Below are 22,657 nucleotides of genomic sequence, written 5' to 3' on the forward strand. Positions count from 1 at the left end.
CATATGCGTCTGAGACCACCTCAGCCTGGACTTCATTGTCCATATCACTCTTAGCATTTTGGTCAAAATCATTCGACAAGTCTCTAGGAAGTTCCAAACTTTCCCACGTCTTTCTATCTTCTTCTGAACCCTCCAAACTGTTCCAACCTCTGCCCAATACCTAGATCCAAAGTCACATCCGTATTTTCAGGTTATCTGTATAGAAGTATTCCACTCCTGGTACCAATTTTCTGTGTCACTCTGTTTTCACACTACTATAAATATACTACCTGAGACTGGGTAATTTATAAAGAAAAGAGAAAGTTTGATTGACTCACAGTTCCAAATACCTGGGGAGGCCTCAGGAAACTTACAATCATGATAGAAGGCAAAGGGAGAGCTAGCATCTTCTTACACGGTGGTAGAAGAGAAAGAGAGCAGGGGGAAGCACCCAACACTTATCTAACAAGCAGCTCTTATGAGAGCTCAGTCACTATTATGACAACTGTATGGGGAAAACCGCCCCCACCCATGATCTACCCTGGTGGATCACCTCCCACCAGGTCCCTCCCTGGACACATGGAGATTACAGTTCGAATTACAGACCAAGATGAGATTTGGGTGGGGACACAACCAAACCGTATCAGGCCTGTAAAATCAAAAACAAGTTAGTTTCTCCCAAGATACAATGGAAATACAGGCATTGCAGTCATTAAAAATTAAATCTCGAAAATAATCTCCCCTGACTTCATGTCCCATATCCAGGACACATTGATGCAATGTATGGGACAGCTTCAGCCCTGTGGCTCTGCAGGGTTCAGCCCCAGCAGCTGCTGTCAAGGTCTAGCCTTGAGTGACTGCGGCTTTTCCAGGTACCCAATGCAAGCTGCCAGTGGATCTGCATTCTGGGGTCTGGAGGATGGTGGCCCTCTCCTCACAACTCCAATAGGCAGTGCCCCAGAGGTAACTTTCTGTGGGGCCACCAACCTCACATTTTCTCTCTGCACTCTCCTAGCAGAGATTCTCCATAGGGCTCCACCCCTGCATCAGGCTGCTGCCTAAACATCCAGGTTTTTCCATACATCCTCTGAAATCTAGGCAGAGGCTCCCAGGCCTCAACTCTTTTACTCTGTGCACCAGCCAGCTTAATATCATGAGGGAACCACCAAGGCTAATGGCTTGCATGCTCTGAAGCAGCAGCCAAGCTATATCTGGGTTTCTTAGAGCTATGGTTGAAGCGGGAGAAGCCAGAATGCAGGGAGCTGTGTCCCAAGACTGCAAAGAGGAGCAGGGCCCTGAGCCTGGCTCATGAAATCGTTCTTCTCTCCTAGGTCTCCAGGCCTGTGATAAGTCATGAGTCATCCAATGTGGTTTTAGAAAGTGCAATCTTGATTAGACATGGTGGCTCACGCCTCTAATCCCAACACTTTGGGAGACCAAGGCAAAAGGATCACTTGAGCTCAGAGGTTCAAGATGAGCCTGGGAAACACAGCAAGTCCTCATCTCTACTAAAAAATAAATAATAAATAAATAAATAAATAAATAGCCAAGCATGATGGCACACACCAGCAGTCCCAGCTACTCAGGAGTCTGAGATGGGAGGATCCCTTGAAACTGGGAGATCAAGGCTGCAGTGAACTATAATTGCACCACTGTACACCAACCTGCATGACAGAGTGAGAGCCTGTCTCAACAAAAAGTAAAATCTCAGAAGAAAAAAAGTCTCTAAAAAGGAAAGAAGTTATTCAAGCACCAATAAGAAGATTCCTGAATTTAAAAAGGTAAAAGTTAAGCATAATGAGTAGAATATCACCAAAGAAATAAATTATATTTCACAAATATTTATTGATTAACTGAACTTATGTCTCAGTTTGCACCTGGTACTGGTATAACTACTAACTGCATACCCTTTTGCTTCCAAAAGTGTCTCACTTTGGATAATGCATTATGTGGGGACACACTACCATGTGCCAGGTGAAGTAGCAGTAACAGAAAGTTAATATAAAAATCATTTATATTAATGATTTAATATTGGAATATTGGGGCAAAAAAAAGCATGTGTCTTGCCATCTGAAAGGTGCTCCATCTCTGATAGAGGCAAGAATAGTATATCTGAAAGTGAGTTGAAAACAATAAAATGTTTTTTCTAGTTTAAGGTCAGTGTTAGATAGAGCAAATAAACTGCAGAAAAAAAGCAGGAAAAGGGAGAGGGCAGAATGAGCTAGACAAATTAGGAAAAGCAGTGGGACACATTTGCAAATTGATACCCAGAACTTAAGCTTGAATCCCTATGGCATTGAATGGAAAATGGGTGCATACAAACATGACTGACTCCAAGCTAGTGACCTTCAGCCTGCCTCTCTGGCAGCAAGGTAACTAAGACTACATCCCTCAATGGGCTCTTAATTGTTTTAACAGTTTCTACAGAAGACATTTCTTAGAAGATCAGATATTACTTTCATGTAAAATATACTGCAAGCCTTTTTTCCCATCTCTTTCAGACCTTCAAGGTAACAAATTTGGAATTTTATTTATTTATTTCCCTAAGAACCTTTTAACTTCCAAAGAAGGGCAAGTTTGGGTGTCTGCAAAACTAAACAGTAGGACGGCTTTGCTCTCAAAACCCTTCCGTGTTGAGCGGAGCCTCTGGCCCTTGCTCTCTGCTTTGTCTTCAGCACTCGCCTGCTGCACAACAGCATACTAAGTTTAGTTTGCCCCCAGTGCTCTAAGGGTTTTAAACTGAGCTAGTTTTCTAAAAAATAATTCATTTTTAACAGGTCTTATTTCTGAGTAAAGCCACAGAAGAGCAGTTACAGGCAAATAAAAGCAGATTTTATTTAACATTCTGTGAAATCTGGCAGCCTGGGAAGAAGATGTATGCTGGGCCTGGCACAGAACTCCACAGTCAGTTTCCACAGGGAAAGAAGATGAATAACCCAATGCAGGCAACCCTTCTGTGAGCACAGAAGAAATGAACAAAAGACTCCTTTCATGTGGGTGCTTCATAACACTTTACACTGACTTCATGCAGCAACTTCAAAGAACTTCTCTGTTAGGAGTAATTATCTCCAGTGTGCAGAGTAGCACACACAGTGTTCTCACAAATTGTACACTCCCCTTCAGATGTCCAGCTGGCTGATGTGAACATGACAACACCCCATTTCTAGACCAGAAACAGCTTCCTGATTCAGTCTACAAGGAAGGAAGGGAAATATTTTAAATTAAAGGCTTTCCAAAGAGCTATGTCCTTGGTGTTGGCATGCTACTCACAATGATCTAAAAGCCCAATTAAGTACAACTTGAAATTAAAAGAAAGCCCTAATTATCAGATCACTAAAATAGGATCCTTTTATAACAGCAGCTCAAATATGAACAAATCAATTCTAATGTTTTATAATATAGAATAAACTGAAAACTGATTGTATGAATTGAGTTCTTTTTGTCACATCCAAGTGAATCAGATTCAAGGAACCAGGGGAAAAAGCACTCAGGGTACATAGTGCCTGCTTCAAGAATTACCCTGCAAGCTCAGCTGCTGAAATGACCTGCTGCAAATTAGGACCTTTTTTTTTTTTTTTTTTTTTTTTTTTGAGACGGACTCTTGCTCTGCCACCAGGCTAGAGTGCTGTGGCGCAATCTCGGCTCCCTGCAACCTCTGCCTCCTGGGTTCAAGCAATTCTTCCACCTCAGGCTCCCGAGTAGCTGGGACCACAGGCGCTTGCCACCACGCCCAGCTATTTTTTTTGTACTTTTAGTAGAGACAGAGTTTCACCGTGTTGGCCGGGATGGTCTTGATCTCTTGACCTCGTGATCTGCCCGCCTCGGCCTCCCAAAGTGCTGGGATTACAGGCGTGAGCCACCGCGCCCGGCACTAGGACCATTTTTACCTACAGCTGCCTGCCATGACTCTTTAGTTTTTCCTACTGCCGGTATTCACCGATCCGAGCTTGCCAGGTCCGAGGAACTTCACTACTGCCAGTGAGATTTCTTGCAAAACAATATGCAACATTTCTCTTTCTAATAAAACATTCAATCTTCTCTCTGGTCTTCCAAAATACTAAAAACTACACGAGCCGGGCGCGGTGGCTCAAGCCTGTAATCCCAGCACTTTGGGAGGCCGAGGCGGGTGGATCACGAGGTCAAGAGATCGAGACCATCCTGGTCAACATGGTGAAACCCCGTCTCTACTAAAAATACAAAAAATTAGCTGGGCATGGTGGTGCATGCCTGTAATCCCAGCTACTCAGGAGGCTGGGGCAGGAGAATTGCCTGAACCTGGGAGGCGGAGGTTGCAGTGAGCCGAGATCGCGCCATTGCACTCCAGCCTGGGTAACATGAGTGAAACTCCGTCTCAAAAAAAAAAAAAAAAAAAAAATAACTACACGAGTCTGTGTGTATACCACAAATTGCAATTCTGTTTTCTCAAATTAAACTTTATGTCTATAGATTTGTCTCTACATTTTTATTTGACTTTGACAAAACTGATGAAATAGTAACTATTACTTGTTATCTCTTAAAACAGCAATATTTTTAACAAACCACTTGATTCTTCATGTAATTAATTTCTGTCTATAGAACAAAGTATAATTCACATTTTCTTCAAGGCAATAGGTTGTTTCTTCAATATAAAATGTATTTTTTTTTTTTTTTTTAAGAAATGAAGTCTTGCTGTGTTACCCAATCTTATCTCGAACTCCTGGGCTCAAGTGATCCTACCACCTCAGCCTCCCAAAGTGCTGAGATTACAGGTGTGAGCCACCATGCCAAGCTGTAAAATGTCTTGAAAAAAAAAATGATAAAATATAAAAGGACTTCTAGGATCCTCTCTAGTTATAATACGTTGTTGCATAGGAATTTTGATTATTTTAGTGTATCCTGTTGATACGGTTTGGTTGTGTTCTCACCCAAATCTCATCTTGCATTGTAGCTCCCATAATCCCCACATGTCATGGGAAGGATCTGGTGGGAGATAACTGAATCATGACGCAGGTCCTTCCTATGCTGGTGTCTTGATGGCGACTAAGTCTCATGAGATCTAATGGTTTTATAAATGGAAGTTGCCCTGCACAAGCCATCTTGCCTGCCCCCATACAGAACACAACTTTGCGTCTCCTTTGCTTTCTGCCATGATTGTGAGGCCTCCCCAGCCATGTAGAACTGTAGGTCCATTAAACCTCTTTCCTTCTTAAATTACCCAGTCTTGGGTAAGTCTTTATTAGCAGCATAAGAACAGACTAACATATCTGTAAAAAGGTATGGAAAGTGTATGCTGGCTCTTAACCACTGTGAATTGGCTTTCCTAGGATTTTTGCATTTTACTTTTAATTATCCAACGTATCTTTACATCTAAGTTCTAAGAATCCTTGTCAAATTTCTACCACCATCTTTTTTAGGTAGAACTGATTAGAAACTAAGTAAAACAAAAAAATTATACACAGAACTTTTCCTCAAAAGATGGTTTTAATTAACACTAATTTTTAATCAAAGTATTATGTTTACAAAGTTGTTTTAGGTTTATGCAGAGCTAAAAGACTTATAACAATAATAAAATAATAGCCCCAAGTCCTCTTTGCCTGCCAACCTTTTTCTCCTACTTGCGGTTTGAACACTTCTTTACGAGTACTTTCAAAACTCTGAATAGTATGTATGTATTACTATCTCTCAATTCATCAGATTTTAGTTATTTACTAACTTTCCGATATGGTAAATGATTTCACGCCCCCTCTTCCCCTTCTTCTATTCCTCCCGATATAATTCTCTCTCTCCTTCTCTTTCTGTCTCATTTAAACCCAAATGAGACAGAAAGGTTTCATTCTTATAATTATGTAAATATTCAGCACTGTTGAGTCAAGTGGATATCATGACTACATTTACTTTCTTGTACAAATTTTTTTCTTCTTTTACTTTATTTCCCACACACTCCAACACCTCTATGAAATGCCTTGCATGTCCAGGTGCAGTGGTTCACACCTGTAATCCCAGCATTCTGGGAGACTGAGGAAGGAAGATTTTGTGAGCCCAGGAGTTTGACACAAGGCTGGGCAATGAAGTGAGGCCCTGTCTCATTTACATAATATATGCAGAGAGAACTACAGTCTTGAGGAAACCAACTCAAGACCAATATGTTCTGCAATGTAGATTTCCTAGAGACATAATTGTTGTTAACTACAGACAGAACCCCATAAAGATAAACAGGGGTAGAGATATAAAAATTGACAGATAACCAGAATGAAGCCATCTGGTAGTGATATTGCCAAATGTTACCTACACAATAATTGGACATTTGTTCAATGACTTTTGCGAGCTCCAGGGAATTTTTCTTTTTCTACCACTAAAGGAGGATGTCACTAATCACATTACGAGTAGCTCTGAGTATGTCCAGAAGAAGAATTTTAAACAGAGAGTTTTTTGAGCTTTCACATTAAATTAGGTTTATATTAGAGGGGCTACAACAATTAAAATCTTTGCAAATGTATAGAATACCTAATCCAATCCTGCAAAAACTAATTTATGCATATAAGAGAGACAGATAAGGAAACAAAGAGTCAGAGAAAATAATAAAATCTAATTTAAACATCCCTCTCCAGAAATGGAGCTATCATAGGCCTTTATTCAAAAAGAATTTTTTTTTTAGTTTCTAAAATACATCTAACACATGAAAGAATAAGACAATGCTTCATGTGCACATGAAGCCTGCAGCCTAGTATAAAGACTAGACCCGGCCTGATCAGGCCAGGTATGGTGGCCTATCCCTGGAATTCCAGCACTTTGGAAGGCTAAGGTGGGCAGATCGCTTGAGCTCAGGAGTTCAAGACCACCCTGGCCAACATGGTGAAACCCCATCTCTACAAAAAAATACAAAAATTATCTGGGTGTAGTAGCATGCGTCTGTGGTCCCAGCTATTCTGGAGGCTGAGATAGGAGGATTACTTGAGCCAGAAGACAGCAGTTGCAGTGAGCTAAGATTGCACCACTGCACTCCAGCAGCAATAGAGCCAGCCTGGGTAGTAAAGCAAGATTCTGTCTCAAAAAAATATATATACACACATATGTCTCGGTAATATGGGATTACAGAGGAAAGAAATTACTTCCAGCTAAGATCAAGATGGTTTCCTGAAAGGAACATTTAAGATGGCTTATAAAGGATGGATTTGATTTTGATTTTGAGTGATAGTAATAAAAGCAAGGAAGGAAAATTCTGATTCAAAGAAAAGCAGTGCTTCTCACCAGTCAAGAGATATTTCAATTTTGAGGCTCCTAATGCATTTTTTAAAAGTAAAAAAATGCAAAAATACAGGTTTACAGAATAGCATTTGTTTACGTCTCTATTCCATTTGAAAATATGAAAAGTCTAAATTCAAAATGCTTTTCGAATGAAACTCCCAGGACAAATGGTCTTTTGGACCCCCATCATCGCTCACCCCAAACAGACCCTGAGATACAAAAGCAAAGGGAGGCAATTCATAAGGCATGAAATAAATGTGATCTTAATTACAGAAACAGACAAGACAGGTTATATGGGGGTTTTTTTCTACGTGGTTAAAAAATGTTTAACAAAGTTATTTAATATAAAGGATGCACAAAAAATATGATTTTTCAAATTGTTTTAAAGCATTTATCTAAGTCCATCATGTATCATGTATCACTCACCTTGCCAGCTGCAATAATAATTTATCTTCTTAGCAAACTGTGGTGTTGTTAAACACACTAGTTTTTGTCCACGGTTCCTGGTTTACAACTCCCATAGCTCTTCTTTCTGTCTTTTGTGATAACACTGGGTATGCTAGGCCTCAGAAAACAGAATTTCTCTGACCTTCCTCCTTCCTTTCACCTGCCCCAAGGCAGCACTCTTATCTGCCCCCATCACCTCAAGACCCTCTCCAGAGAGGGTCTCACCCTATACACTGAAGGAAGGAATTTGTCTTGAAGTTCCCCAAAAAACCCATAAGTACTGGGTTCAGAAAGTTTCCAGATAGCTGAACACGTGGAGGTTCCTGAAGGCTGGCATGCCTCCAGAGGGCATGGAAGCTGCGTGCCCCTTCCCACATACCTTACCTTATGAAGGCATGCATCTCTTCATCTGTGCCATTTGTAATATCCTTTACAATAAACCAGCAAACGTAAGTGTTTTCCCTGAGTTCTGTGAGCCACTCTAGCAAATTAATCAAACCCAAAGAGATTGATTAACTCCAAAGAGGTGGGAACCCCACCTTGAAGTTCCAAAGAGGTAGGAACCCCAACTTGAAGCCAGTCAGTCAGAAGTTCCAGAGGCCTGAAACTGTGACTGTGTTTAAGGAGGAGGTGGTCTTGTGAGACTGAGCCTCAACCTGTCAGCTCCGATGCTATCTCCAGGGAAATGGTGTCAGAATGAAATTGGTGGATACCCAACTGGTGTCTGCTGCTTAGGTGTGGGGGAAAAAAAACACTCCTTTGGTCATGGAAGTCTTCTTCTCTGTTGATGATTGCTGTGGTGCTGTGAGAACAGAGGGAAAACATGGTTCGACTGTGTTGCCACCTAAATCTCATCTTGAACTGTAGTTTCCATAATCCCCACGTGTCATAGAGAGACCCAGTGGGAGGTAATGAATCATAGGGGCACTTACCCCCATGTTGTTCTCATGATAATGACAGCGTTCTCACAAGATCTGATGGTTTTATAAGGGGCTTCTCCTCCTTCGCTTGGTCCTTCTTCCTGCCACCCTGTGAAGTAAGTGGCTTTCCTCCCCTTTTGCCATAATTGTAAGTTTCCTGAGGCCTCTCCACTCATGCATAACTGTGAGTCAATTAAACCTCTTTTCTTTGTAATTTACCCAGTGTCAGCTATTTCTTCACAGCATCATGAGAGCAAACTAACACACATTGTGTGGGAGAATTTTTCTCTACATATAAACTGTTTTACAGATTTTCTCCCATATCAAGTTTTATTCTTTAGCAAAAGTGAGTAATATTAAAGCACAGCGTGACTTTCCTGGGAATGTTAGTAGGCTCTGGTGTCCCGAACACCATCAGGTCTCTTTACTGAGAGTCTGATCCATGAGAGAAGAAATTGTGCTCTGAGGGAAGAAAGCTCGTCTTCAACAACAAAAATATTAAATAAAAATTAACATGAGCCTGGGCAATATAGTGAGATCCCATTTTTACAAAAAAAAATTTTTTTAATTATTTGGGCATAGTGGCACCTGCCTGTGGTCCCAGCTGCTCAGAAGGCTGAGGTGGGAGGATTGCTTGAGCCAGGGAGGTCAAGGCTACAGTGAGCCATGATTGCACCACTGCACTCCAGCCTCAGCCTAGGCAACAGAGCAAGATACCGTCTCAAAAGAAAAAAAAAGAAAAAAGTAAAAGAAAAAGAAAAAGAAAAATCAGCATAGATGCTGAGTCACCAGCTCATAAAAATCACTATTTCGTATCTTATAAATACTTTCTGTTTTACCCACTTTATTTCACACAAAATTCACCCCCTCAGCTTTTTCTCTGTGAATGTGGTCTCACAGTTAATCATAGCATTTTAGATAATGTTGGGGAACAAATCAAAGTTTATCAGGCAGAGAAATTAGCAAATCTATATTTCTCTAGACATTAGAAGGGGATGGGTTGAAAAACATTAAGCAAGAAATGTCAAAGGAACTGGAAGTGAGAGAGGGCCAGCAAAGTCACAGTAAAAAAAGCTCTGAAATATATTAGATGAAGGCTTTCCTGCATACAAACAAATAAAAAATGAGAGCCGTGAATTCTATCTACAGCAATCAAAGCACCATTTGAAAATGAAAGTGATAAAGACTCAAATAGGCTTTTTTTTTTTGTTTGCTTCAATATCTAAGTAATATATTTTTAAGTAATGCAGAATTAATTTGCTACTTATTTGAAGTTTATAGATAATGCATACTTAATGGTCTTTTTTTATTATTTTTCTCCATTGATGAAGTGAATGTAGAGAAACTCATATGTCAGACAGGATGCTAAGCACTTTACAAACATTTTATCAGTTATAGTTCAAAATAATCCAGAGAAGTAGATACCATTATTGTCCTTAAGATGAGGAAACAGAGGAGATTACATAGTCTAAAGTTACATAAGAAGTAAAACCAGGATTCAGGCCAGAAGTGGTGGCTCACTCCTGTAATCCCAACACTTTGGGAGGCCGAGGCAGGTGGATCACCGGAGGTCAGGAGTTCAAGACCAGTCTGACCAACATGCAGAAATCTCATTTCTATTAAAAATACAAAATTAGCCTGGTGTGGTGGCGCATGCCTCTAATCTCAGCTACTCGGGAGGCTGAGACAGGAGAATCACTTGAACCCAGTAGTTGGAGGTTGTGGTGAGCCAAGATTGTGCCGCTGCACTTCAGCCTGGGCAACAAGAGAGAAACTCTGTCTCAAGAAAAAAAATTAAAAAATAAAAGTAAAACCAGGATTCAAATTCAGGCAGCATGGCTCCAGAATCCATACTCATAACCTTAATTTGTATTTTTTTAAATGTGTATTTCAGAGATAAACATAGTATGTGGCGTACACTATGAGGTAATACTTCACAATATTACAAAATATGTAGTTTTGCAAGTTAAAATCAGTATACTTTATAGTAATATTAAAAAGCTGTTTGGATCAATTTTTCCCTTCTGTATGGTCAACAACACATTTCTCAGCAGCTTTGTGAATGAAGCAATGAAGGGTTTCCAGATCTGAAAATTCTACTTTAGAAAATAAATTTTCTAATATAAATTTCTATATAGAGAAAGTTATCTGTATAGAAATGGTAAAACCACAGTTGTACCATTTTCTCCTTGAATTTAGGAAATCTGACCTCTGGCACCCAGGTTAGAGAATTAAGCTGATTGTTTCAAGCTAGTTATCGCCCACCAAAATGTTGGTTACAGTCTGAGCAGCATAGCTCCTCCCTATCCACAGGTAAGGTACTTCAATCTAGAGGGTAGGTCCTGGTAACAGCCTGGCTGTTATGAATGAATGTTTGTTGAACAGCCAGGCTGTTACCAGGACCTACCCTCTATACTGATCTGACGGGGAAGAATCTGAGGGAATGTGTTCTCTTTCCGGGTCCACCAGGGGGCTTAGTATATAAGCAAGGGCAAGGTATAGCCCGAGCCTGTGTGAAACGGGAACCTGCATGGGACCGGGGACCCCGGGGGCCTGGTGCATGGTTCTGGCAGGGCTCTCGCGTTCCCCAGTTGGAGGCAGCAGTGAAGAAAACGGACCCAGGGTGCGCACGTGGTTCCCGTATCACGGCGAACAGGGACGCTGCAGGGGCGGGGCGAGCCGCTCCAGCATCCTGGTTGTAGCTAGTAGTGTAAAAACACTCCCCCGGGGCATTCACCTACAGGCCGCGTGTCCTGTGTGGGCAGCAGCCAGGGCAGGCAGCGGCTAGGGGAGTGGCCCAAGCGTGCACGTGGTTCTGGCGGGTTAACTTGGCAGAAAGGAATGCTGCAAGGGGCAGGGCACGATTCCCAGGACTCACAGCCAGCCCAGCTAGCTTTTTTTTTTTTTTTTTTTTTTCCTGAGACAGGGTCTTGCTCTCTTGCCCAGGCTGGAGTGCAGTGGCACAATCTCGGCTCACTGCAACCTCTGCTTCCCGGGTTCAAGCAATTCCCTGCCTCAGCCTCCTGAGTAGCTGAGATTACAGGCCCGCACCACCATACCCGGCTGAATTTTGTATTTTTAGTAGAGACGGGGTTTCACCATCTTGGCCATGCTGGTCTTAAACTCTTGACCTCGTGATCCACCCGCAGCGGCTTCCCAAAGTGCTGGGATTACAGGCCTGAGCCACTGCGCCCGGCCAACCCAGCCATTTTTTAAAATGACACCGACAAGCAGTTTTTCCCTCTGGGCGCACTGTGAGAAGACACCGGCTGGAAGAAAAGATACAGCCGCTGGTTGTGGGTCCCTGCCAGGTTTTCGGGCAGACACCCAGATTCAAATTCCAGGTGCCAGCCCGGCCGATGCACCGCCTCAGGGTGCTGCATTCTCATTGAGATACGGCTTAAGAAAGCTTTCTGCCTCATTTTGACACGAGCAGTGAGGTTGGTGAAGGGGTTAAGGCCTAGGGCTGGCAGCTGCAAAGTCACTGGTTCAAGTTCCTGGTGGAGCCAGTCTCAAATTAGGGTCGTCTTTTAGAAAATTCAGAAGCTGAAGGCTATGGGACTTTGTGTTTTGTGTGTGTAATTTCTCTTGCTTAGGATTGGCTCGCTCTCTCTACAGCAAAACTTTTCCATCTACAAAATCATAGTTAAACCTGTTCCAGGACCCAAATAGTCAATGGCAGCTCTCACATCCCCAAGGGCATTTTCCTGCAATGGAAATGGGTAGGGGAGGAGGCCTGGGTCCTGAGGATTAGTCCAGCCTCAGCCCCGTGGCCTGCCTTCTTTGAACTGTGTGCTCTAAGGGCCCCTCCTTAGAATATTATCCTTCTGGGGCAGTTTTATAATCTGGCCTGTGTAAATTGGACTTTGGCTGGGGAATATGGGTACCCATCTCCTGAGCCTCACTGGCGTAGTTCAGGGATACGCTGGTACAAACCACCCATCCCAGCTAAAAGTATGCAGACAGTGAGCATTAGTTCCCATGACGCTGGTAGGTGTGATTCGAATCCAGTACATGGGAGACCCCACTGAAAAAGATGATCGGGCATCTTGGGCACACAGAAATTTCCAGGTACTGACTGGAGGACACTCTATTTCCAGTACATTTACCTGAGGAATGCCTCAGGTCAAGCAGCTATAATTAAACAACCGGGGATGCTGGCATTCCTTTTGTTCGATTTCAAATGGGTGCTAATCTTCCCAAGCTCAAGTCTGCATTAAAATGTATACTGGATACTTGGGACCAAATTGACACACGATATTTGAAGAAGAGGCTCATTTTCCTCTGCCGAACAGTGTGGCCAAATTACCCCCTGTCGAGTGGAAAAACCCGGCCTCCAAAGGGAAGTATAGATTATGACATTATTCTACAATTAGACTACCTCCATGTGTGGGATTCCCTGTGGTAACTACCTCCATCAATGCCAACCAGGGCTCCTCAGCTCCTGTACCCCAGCAGGAGCCAGAGAGGACAAAATGGCCAAGGCATCTCGGGCTACCAGGATGCCCAAACTCTACACCCTACAGGCGCTAGGAGGAGAATTCGGCCCAACTAAGGTGCACACACGCTTCTCATTTTCTGACTTAAAGCAAATTAAAGTGGACCTAGGAAAGTTTTCAGATGACCCAGACAAATACAGAGATGTTCTGCAGGGCCTGGGTCAGTCCTTCGAATTAGAGTGGAAGGATGTCATGCTATTGCTTAATCAAACTCTAACCATCAATGAAAGAGAGGCTGTTCTAGCAGCGGCTCAAGAGTTTGGAGACACTTGGTACCTTAGTCAGGTATATAACCTGATAACACCAGAGGATAAGGACAGATATCCCACAGGTGCTCAGGCAGTCCCTGCCATGGACCCTCGCTGAGATCCGGATTCAGAATAGGGGTTCTGGAGCCGTAAGCATTTCCTGACCTGTATACTCGAGGGATTAAGGCGAACTAGGAAAAAGCCCATGCACTATGCAATGTTATCCACCATAACTCAGGTAAGGGAAGAAAACCCAACAGCTTTCCTTGAGCGATTGCAGGAGGCCTTAAGAAAGTATACTCCCCTGTCACCAGACTCCATTGAAGGTCAGTTAATACTAAAGGACAAGTTTATTACTCAGTCAGCAGCAGATAATCAGAAGAAAGTTTCAGAAGCAGGCCTTGGGGCCATAACAAAGTCTAGAATCATTACTGAACCTGGCAACCTCGGTGTTTTATAATAGAGACCAGGACGAACAGCCTGAAAGGAACAGGAGAGACCAGAGAAAGGCTGCGGCCTTAGTCATGGCTCTCAGGCAAGCAGACCCCAGGGGCTCAAATGAGGGAAGGGCTCAGGTTAGCCGCCGGGCTGGCAAAACTTGTTACCACTGTGGTCTGAAGAGACATTTATAAGAAATTGTCCCCAGAGGAATGGACCACCATCTCGTCCTTGCCCGCTGTGCCAAGGTAATCACTGGAAAGCACACTGTCCCTGGGAACAAAGGTCCCCAGTGCCTGAGGTGTCTGACCATATAACCCAATGGCAGGACTGAGGGTGCCTGAGGCAAGTGCCAGCATGAGCAATCACCCTCACAGAGCCTGAACTAAAGCTATCCATAGAGGTCCAGGAAGTTAATCTTCTCCTGGACACTGGCATGGCCTTCTCAGTATTTCTTTCCTGCCCTGGAGACTTGGTGCTTGTTAAATCTCTCCCTTGAGACTCTCCCTCTTTAGCCTTATCTTGGGAAGGACCCTTTTCAGTTGTTCTGTCTACCCGAAAGGCAGCTAAGGTGGTGGGAATCAACTCGTGGATTCATCACACTCGACTGAAGCCTTAGACACCTCCTAAAGAAAGTCATAGACCCTCCACTCCACAGCCTGAAGTTCCAGGAGACTCAGTCCTGTAATCGCCAGGAACTCATTTCTCCTATCTAAATAAGCAAGGAAATAGAGTCTCCGTTAGAGACTCCAGAAACACAGTCTTGCTGATTTCAGTGCAGTGGAACCTATGTGAGATTTTCAATCTACAGAACTATAATAAATTTATGCTAGTCAAGCTAAGTTTGTGGTGATTTGTTGTGGTAACAACAGAAAACAAATACAGAAGAAATTTTCAAGGTTTTTTTTTTCAGTTCTATCACTCATTTTACCAGTGAGAAAACTGGGTCCTCGTTATACTGTAGAAAGTTCTTCTTTTTTTTTTTTTTGAGACGGAGTTTCGCTCTTGTTACCCAGGCTGGAGTGCAATGGCGCGATCTCGGCTCACCGCAACCTCCGCCTCCTAGGTTCAGGCAATTCTCCTGCCTCAGCCTCCTGAGTCGCTGGGATTACAGGCACGTGCCACCATGCCCAGCTAATTTTTGTAGTTTTTAGTAGAGACGGGGTTTCACCATGTTGACCAGGATGGTCTCGATCTCTTGACCTCGTGATCCACCCGCCTCGGCCTCCCAAAGTGCTGGGATTACAGGCGTGAGCCACCGCGCCCGGCCTTAGAAAGTTCTTCTAACCCTATTCATTTGGCTAACATCTATTCGCCGTCAAAATTCAACCTGGATGTATTTTCCTCCTGAAAGTTTTACTTGGCCCTCCAGAATTGGAAGTCCCCATTATGTGGTCTCAAAGCATTTCATGCATGCTTTAGCACACTGCCTATTTCTCTAAACTCCTTACCGGATTTTGAGGGCAAGGTCTTTGTCTTCCTCAACATGATATTTTTTTAGCTTAACACATCCCAACAGTTATAGCTCAATAACATTGAATGAAAAAATAATTAGGAGTTACAGCTCAACAAACATTCATCCAATTCAACCAACATTGAATGAATGTTTGTTGAGCTATAACTCAATAAAATATTTATTTTTTGAGCTATAACTTGCTATAACTAAAAAAATAGAAACAGTGTCTCCTGAGTACCTTTCTTCTATGCTGTTAGAGTATTCTCTTAAAAGTGACCAAAGCATGGCAAACAATTTGCAGCCCTGGAGTGGCAGCATAGCTGTTTGTTCAGGACACATATTTGGAATTATACAAACCAGGTTCATGTGGTGCCTCTATCAATAATATTACAATTATCATTGTTGCTATTTGATGATGATTAAGCTTTAAGTTTGCTGTATGTTTTCAAAATGATCTACTACCATCTGTATTAGCTCCACATATGTATGTATATGTAATTTTATGTATCAATTTCTCTAGGAAATGGCATCTAGAAATGTCAATTAGATCTTCTGGCATTTCTTTCTCCAATATTCAACTTTTTATAAAAAGCCAAAAAATTATCACATCAGTTGGTTAAAACAGCTTGTAGCTAAGCTAAAATGAGAACCACCCTCCAACCCAGGATAATCAGTCTGTTACTTAGTAACAACAACAGAATATTCTAAATCTAAACCACAACAAGAGTTGGATGGACAGTTTTATTTGCCATGATTCCAATATTCAAAACACTGTCTATATAATTTAAAGAAAACTGAGTCATATACACAACAACAATGGTTTTTACTAAGTCAAAGGGATAGATAATTATTGAGCACCAAATGCATCATGCTTTACATGCATTATGTCAGCAAACATTATTAGTCCCATTTTTCCTATGAGGAAGGATACTGAAGTTTAGATAGTTTGAGTTGCTAAAAATAAGGTCAACTAGCTGGTAAGCACATTAGCTGGGTTTTGAACTTAGAAATTCTGATGTCTACTTTTCTGTTATGAAATCCTATTAAAGGCCAGGTACCGTGGCTTTTTTTACCGGATTATACCTGTAATCCAGTAAAAATTTACTGGATTACAACTGTAATCCCAGCACCTTGGGAGGCCAAGGCAGGTGGATCACCTGAGGTCAGGAGTTCGAGATCAGCCTGGCCAACATGACAAAACCCCGTCTTTACGAAAAATATAAAAATTAGCTGGGCCTGATGGCGGGCACCTGTAATCCTAGCTACTCAGGAGGCTGAAGCAGAGAATAGCGTGAATCTGGGAGGCGGAGTTTACAGTGAATGGAGATCGTGCCATTGCACTCCAGCCTGGGTGACAGAGGGAGACTCCTGCACCCAAAAAATAAAGCCTATTAAAGACCACCTTTTTTTTTTTTTTCTAAATCTCTAAACTCTCTAGAAAAAAAAATTACTTTTAGCTTGGGCAACATAGTAGGACTTCATCTCTACAAAAAAATTAGCCAGGCATGATGGCACATGCCAGTAGTAAGCTACTCAGGAGGCTGAGGCAGGAGGATCACTGGAGCCTGGAAGGTTGAGGCTGCAGTAAACCATGATTGTACCACTGTGCTCCAGCCTGAGTGACAAAGCAAGACCCTATCTCAAAAAAAAACCTTCTGCAAAATAGAAAAACATTATTACAGAAGGAGAGAAAGAAGAAAAGAACGGGTGAGCAATTTCATTATAGACCAATAATCACAACATTATAGTCACGGTTACTTTTTTTAGGTAGCTTATGGATGTTGTTAGATAAAATGGGTGAGACGTAAGTTACCACCTGTAGTGGATGCTATAATACACCAATAAGGTTCCCTTTACCAGGCCACAGCACCAGCCTACCCTTCACCAGAGAACTGCCCTCAGCTGACTGGAGCCACTTCATCAGGAAGGTTTCCCATGTCTCCTCCTTCAACTTCCCTTCCCTTCCCATCTCCAGCTCATAACTAATGGCTGAATAATACAGGGCTATAAAAGGCCAGCCCCCATGTCCCCAGCTGCAGCACATTTGTTTCAGAGATCACCCCCTCAGGAACAGGCCAAGGCTAGACTTCACTTGGCTCTTTCATTCAAAATAAAATAAGCTATGTGAATAAAATATATATCCATCTTTTATTACAAAGTCTCCACCTTAATCTCTTTCCCAACTAGAAACTAGGGTTTGCATTAATTGTGATGCCTTGATCACATGGTAACAGCTCTTGCAATTTCAAGAGGGTGTTTTGCTAACCTGTTTGAGAATTGTCTGTGCTGGACTAAGAATGGTGCACTAACACAAAGAAGTAAGAGGTCTGAAGCCCAACATTCTAGCCCCGCCTCTGCCACTTATTTTTGCTAGCCAAATGAGGTGGAATGGTCACATAATCACTCTGAACCTTCCTTTCCTTCTCTGTAAGAAGATGGACTATACTTGTCCCTTCTAATTCAGCACATAGGTGTAAGAACAGCTGAGCTAATAAATGAAAGAAAAAAAATCAGCCCCGATTTTTGTTTCTAATTGAAGAAACCAAAATATAAATTACTGTAAAAATAGTAATGAAGTCAGAAGTCTCTAATCTCTAGAGCTATGTGATATGTGTTCTATTAAAGATGCACTATTCAAAAGAAGTTTGCAATATTTGACAGTTCTCACAGGATCAAATATACGTTATTTTGTGAACAATAAGTCAAAATTGAATGCAATGTGTTTATTTAAAAGAAGACATATATAGCAATCTTTTCTTGAATCTTCAATTTAAAAGCAATTTCATTTTTTATTCTACTCATTTTTTTCTAAGTAAATTTGTCTTGTATTGTGAAGTAAATGAAATCAGGATTTCTTCCATTGTATGGAAGTGGAAATTATTTCTAAAATAATTACTTGTCTTTGGATAATTCCTAAGAGAAGTTTTATTTTGAATAATACTTTTGTTACTCATTGATGACTTTTTGTTTAATCATGTTTACCATCTTTTATATTTCTTTCAATATTGGCCTCTTAAGAGATCTGTTATGTGTTCCCTTTTGTGTTTTTCTAACGTGCATTTCAAGCTTTATTTTTTTTCTCTGAAATTTTCTTCAGGTCCACCTGAGTAATTAAGTGATCATACTGTTTTCACTTTATAAAAATACTGTTAAGATTTCCATATGTCTGGGCTGGGCGCGGTGGCTCACGCCTGTAATCCCAGCACTTTGGGAGGCCGAGGCGGGTGGATCACGAGGTCAAGAGATCGAGACCATCCTGGTCAACATGGTGAAACCCCGTCTCTACTAAAAATACAAAAATTAGCTGGGCATGGTGGCATGTGCCTGTAATCCCAGCTACTCAGGAGGCTGAGGCAGGAGAATTGCCTGAACCCAGGAGGTGGAGGTTGCGGTGAGACGAGATCGCGCCATTGCACTCCAGACTGGGTAACAAAAGCGAAACTCCGTCTCAAAAAAAAAAAAAAAGAAAGATTTCCATATGTCTACAAAATACATTTGTAGTTCCACACTGTTTCCTAGCTTTTCTGTGGAATCAGATCATTCAAGGCTACTGTTGTTAAAAACGACGTCTTAATTTTTAAAAGATATTCCAGATTTTACTGTTACTTTCATATTTACCCCTCACATCTCAGAGCTGGTCATCTTCAGCAAAATAATCCAAAATAATGAACAATCTTGTCCATTTTACTTTACAACAGAATTCACTGAAAAACTAAAAGAAAATGTACTACAAGGACACTGAGAAGAATATGACCCATTTCTTTTATCATGTAAATTGAAAGCAGCTGGAAGTTAGCTATGTAATAACTCCCAGGTACAAATGCATGAACAAATTGAGTCACAGACAAATGTCACATTTTAGAGTCCACAATAAAGTTTTCTCTTACACGTCATCTAGCTGGATCAAATCCAAACATGTTGCTGTGTGCCTACTGAAGACAGGACCCACACGCTTTGGTGTGAGACAGCAATCTCACTCTTAGAATTTCGGACGAGATAGGCTGTGTTCAGGGTGGTATGGCCGTAGACTGACTCTTAGAATTTCAACAGCGAATGTAGCGAACAGAAGAGGCAATAGAATTTTGCATAATGTGCCTTATAAAGCAACTCAGTGAAAATAGTGTCCTGAAAGCCTGACCTCACCTAACCTGAGCAGAATGTAGCTGTCCAGTTACTTTCCCCTTTACAAAACCAGACAGACTGTGAAGAATGTGGGGCCAAGTGTTAAACGCAGAATCATCATCTCACTGTGAACTATGTTAATGGTGGAGGACATGGTTGCAGAGACCCAAAAGCTGCAGATAAACCTCAAAAACCCTAAAAAACATAACGGTGTCTTCTCAGGCAGTGAGGAACAGTGCTAGAACACGGTTGTGAGGGTTACTGTGTCAGTTATGATGCCAAGTTGTTTGGTCAACGATATGTTGGTCTAGATGTTGCTGTAAAGGAATGTTTTAGATGTGATTAAAAGTTAAACAGACTTTGAGCAAAGGAGATTAATCTCTATAATGTGGGTGAGTTTCATGCAATCAGTTGAAGGCATTAAGAGCAAAGACTAAGATTTCCCTAAAGAAAGCAATTCTGCCGGCCGGGTGCAGTGGCTCACGCCTGTAATCTCTGCACTTTGGGAGGCCGAGGTGGGTGGATTATGAGGTCAGGAGTTCAAGAATAGCCTGGCTGACATGGTGAAACCCCATCTCTACTAAAAATACAAAAATTAGCCAGGTGTGGTGGCTTGCATCTGTAATCCTAGCTACTCAAGAGGCTGAGGCAGGAGAATTACCTGAGCCTGGGAGGTGAAGGTTGCAGTGAGCTGAGATCGCACCACTGCACTCCAGCCTGGGCGACAGAGTGACTCTGTCTCAAAAAAAGAAACCAATTCTGCCTCAAAACTGCACCCCAGAATCCCTGCCTGTATTTTCAGATGAATAGTCTACCCTGCAAATTTCAAATTCAAGACTACAGTAGATTTTAGACTTGCCACCCCTCACAATCACATGAGCCATTTCTTAAAATAAATCTCTCTCGCCGGGCGCGGTGGCTCAAGCCTGTAATCACAGCACTTTGGGAGGCCGAGGTGGGTGGATCACGAGGTCAAGAGATCGAGACCATCCTGGTCAACATGGTGAAACCCCGTCTCTACTAAAAATACAAAAAATTAGCTGGGCATGGTGGTGCATGCCTGTAATCCCAGCTGCTCAGGAGGCTAAGGCAGGAGAATTGCCTGAACCCAGGAGGCGGAGGTTGCGGTGAGTCGAGATCGTGCCATTGCACTCCAGCCTGGGTAACATGAGTGAAACTCCGTCTCAAAAAAAATAAATAAATAAAAAATAAATAAATAAATAAATAAATAAATAAATCTCTATTTCTCTCTATACATAATGCGCGCGCACATGCGTGCGAGCGCGCACACACACACACGTACGTGCACCTTATTGGTTCTGTTAGTCTGCAGAACCCTGACTAATACAATGGTAGTTAATTATTGCTCACCAGAATCCCTAAGAGACTGAATGTAGAAATGGACAATGGCCATGCCATATGTAAAATTAGAAATTAAGCCCACAGCCTGCAGCAACCTGTCCAAGAAACCAAACAACCCAGGAGATCAGCCTGCTGTAAGTCAGAGTTGCAGGAAACCAGACTGCTTTCTTTTTTTTTTTTTTTTCAGACAGAGTTTCACTCCTTTTGCCCAGGCTGGAATACAAGGGCATGATTTCGGCTCACCACAAACTCTGCCTCCCAGGTTCAAGTGACTCTCCTACTTCAGTCTCCCGTAGCTGGGATTACAGCCATGCACCACCAGGCCCAGCTAATTTTGTATTTTTAGTGAGATGGGGTTTCACCATGTTGGTCAGTCTGGTCTTGAACTCCTGACCTCAGATGATACGCCTGCCTCGGCCTCCCAAAGCGCTGGGATTACAGGCATGATCCCCACGCCCAGCCCAGACTGCTTTCTTTAGTGACAGTCCACAAAGCTAAACAATAACTTGTGTAACAATTCGCCCAGAATGGCTGGGAAATGATTAAGAACTGACAGTTTCTCTAATTTTGCCCCTGCTTCCAACTCTTAGGACCAGAGAAACCCAAATATGCACCCTTAGCAAATCACACAAGATGCCCCATCTAGAGGCCAAAGCAACTCCATCTTGGATGCTAATCTGCCCTGTCAGCTTCTGATTATTCACCATCATTCCAGTTTCTCTTTTGTACCTTGTTTAAGAGCAGATACTTATTGCAATTCCTGCCCTTACAGTAAGTTACCCTTGATAAACTCCTACATACGGTAAATCCTGCCCTTAGGTCAAACAGCTTTGATGTTATCATACTTCCCTTGTCTTACAAGTCCTTTCTCAACCACTCCTCTCCCTATGGTATGTAAGTACCAGGTCTTGGTGGTAGTTATGCCAGGATCCACCAACTTGCCTCACCACTGCCCAAGATACAGTCATGGCTTCTGTTCCTTAGTCCCTATGAGATATTTCTAAGAAGCTGGATGCCTCTTTGGCCTCTCAGCGTCCTTAGACTTTGATTAGATTACATGGATCTGCCCATTGTGAAATACCACCACCTCCAGTCAGCCTTTTTCCGCTTCCCCATGCCAACAGTATTCAACCAGGGCACACCTGAAGGCTTCCCTCTTTTCCACTATAAAGCTTTTCCACTCATTTGCCCACCTGGACTTTCTGCCAAAACCCAGGTGACAGTGGCTAACTCCCTTGCCATAGTAAGCTAAGAATAGCCTTTATTTTTATTTGGTGGATCTTCGTTGATTTCCACAGCCCTAAGGCCTTGAGATGGCAAGAAATCAGTTACAGAAACCTCAGTGAGATAGGACCTGCCTCAAAATGCTACTGCCTCTAGAGACAGAATTTCCAGACTCAACAGATATAACTCAAGAGTGTGGACAATACAGAAGAACGTATATTTTTATGTATTCTCCTCCTAGACAGTACTGTTATTCATCAGGCTGCATGATATCATTTTAACCAAAACAAAAGGCAATATCAAGATTTATTATAAGATGGAAAACCTTTGGCATAAAAACAATATTTAAGATGTAATTCTTTGACTTACGGATTACTGATGATAGCTTGCTGACTATACATTCATCTATAAAATAGTCTATCTTATTATTTTTTTAGAGACAGGGTCTCATTCTGTCACCCATGCTGGAGTGCAGTGGCATGTTCATAGCTCACTATAGTCTTGAACTAGGCTCAAGGAGATCCTCCCACCTCAGCTGCCCAAGTAGCTAGGACTACAAGAACATGCCACCAGGTCCAAAAGATTCTATTATAGACATATCTTCCTTTATTCTCAACAAATATACTATTTCAGATAAAAACATAAAAAGTACTATTTCTCTGTATAAAAGGTGGCTTTTAATCTGCTGTTTATATGACTTATAACTAATCTGCAAACACTAAGACTTGGGAATGATAG

Source organism: Sapajus apella, unplaced genomic scaffold (assembly GCF_009761245.1).
Source record: "Sapajus apella isolate SASKATOON/1434 unplaced genomic scaffold, GSC_monkey_1.0 scaffold36, whole genome shotgun sequence".
Taxonomy (NCBI): Eukaryota; Metazoa; Chordata; class Mammalia; order Primates; family Cebidae; genus Sapajus; species Sapajus apella.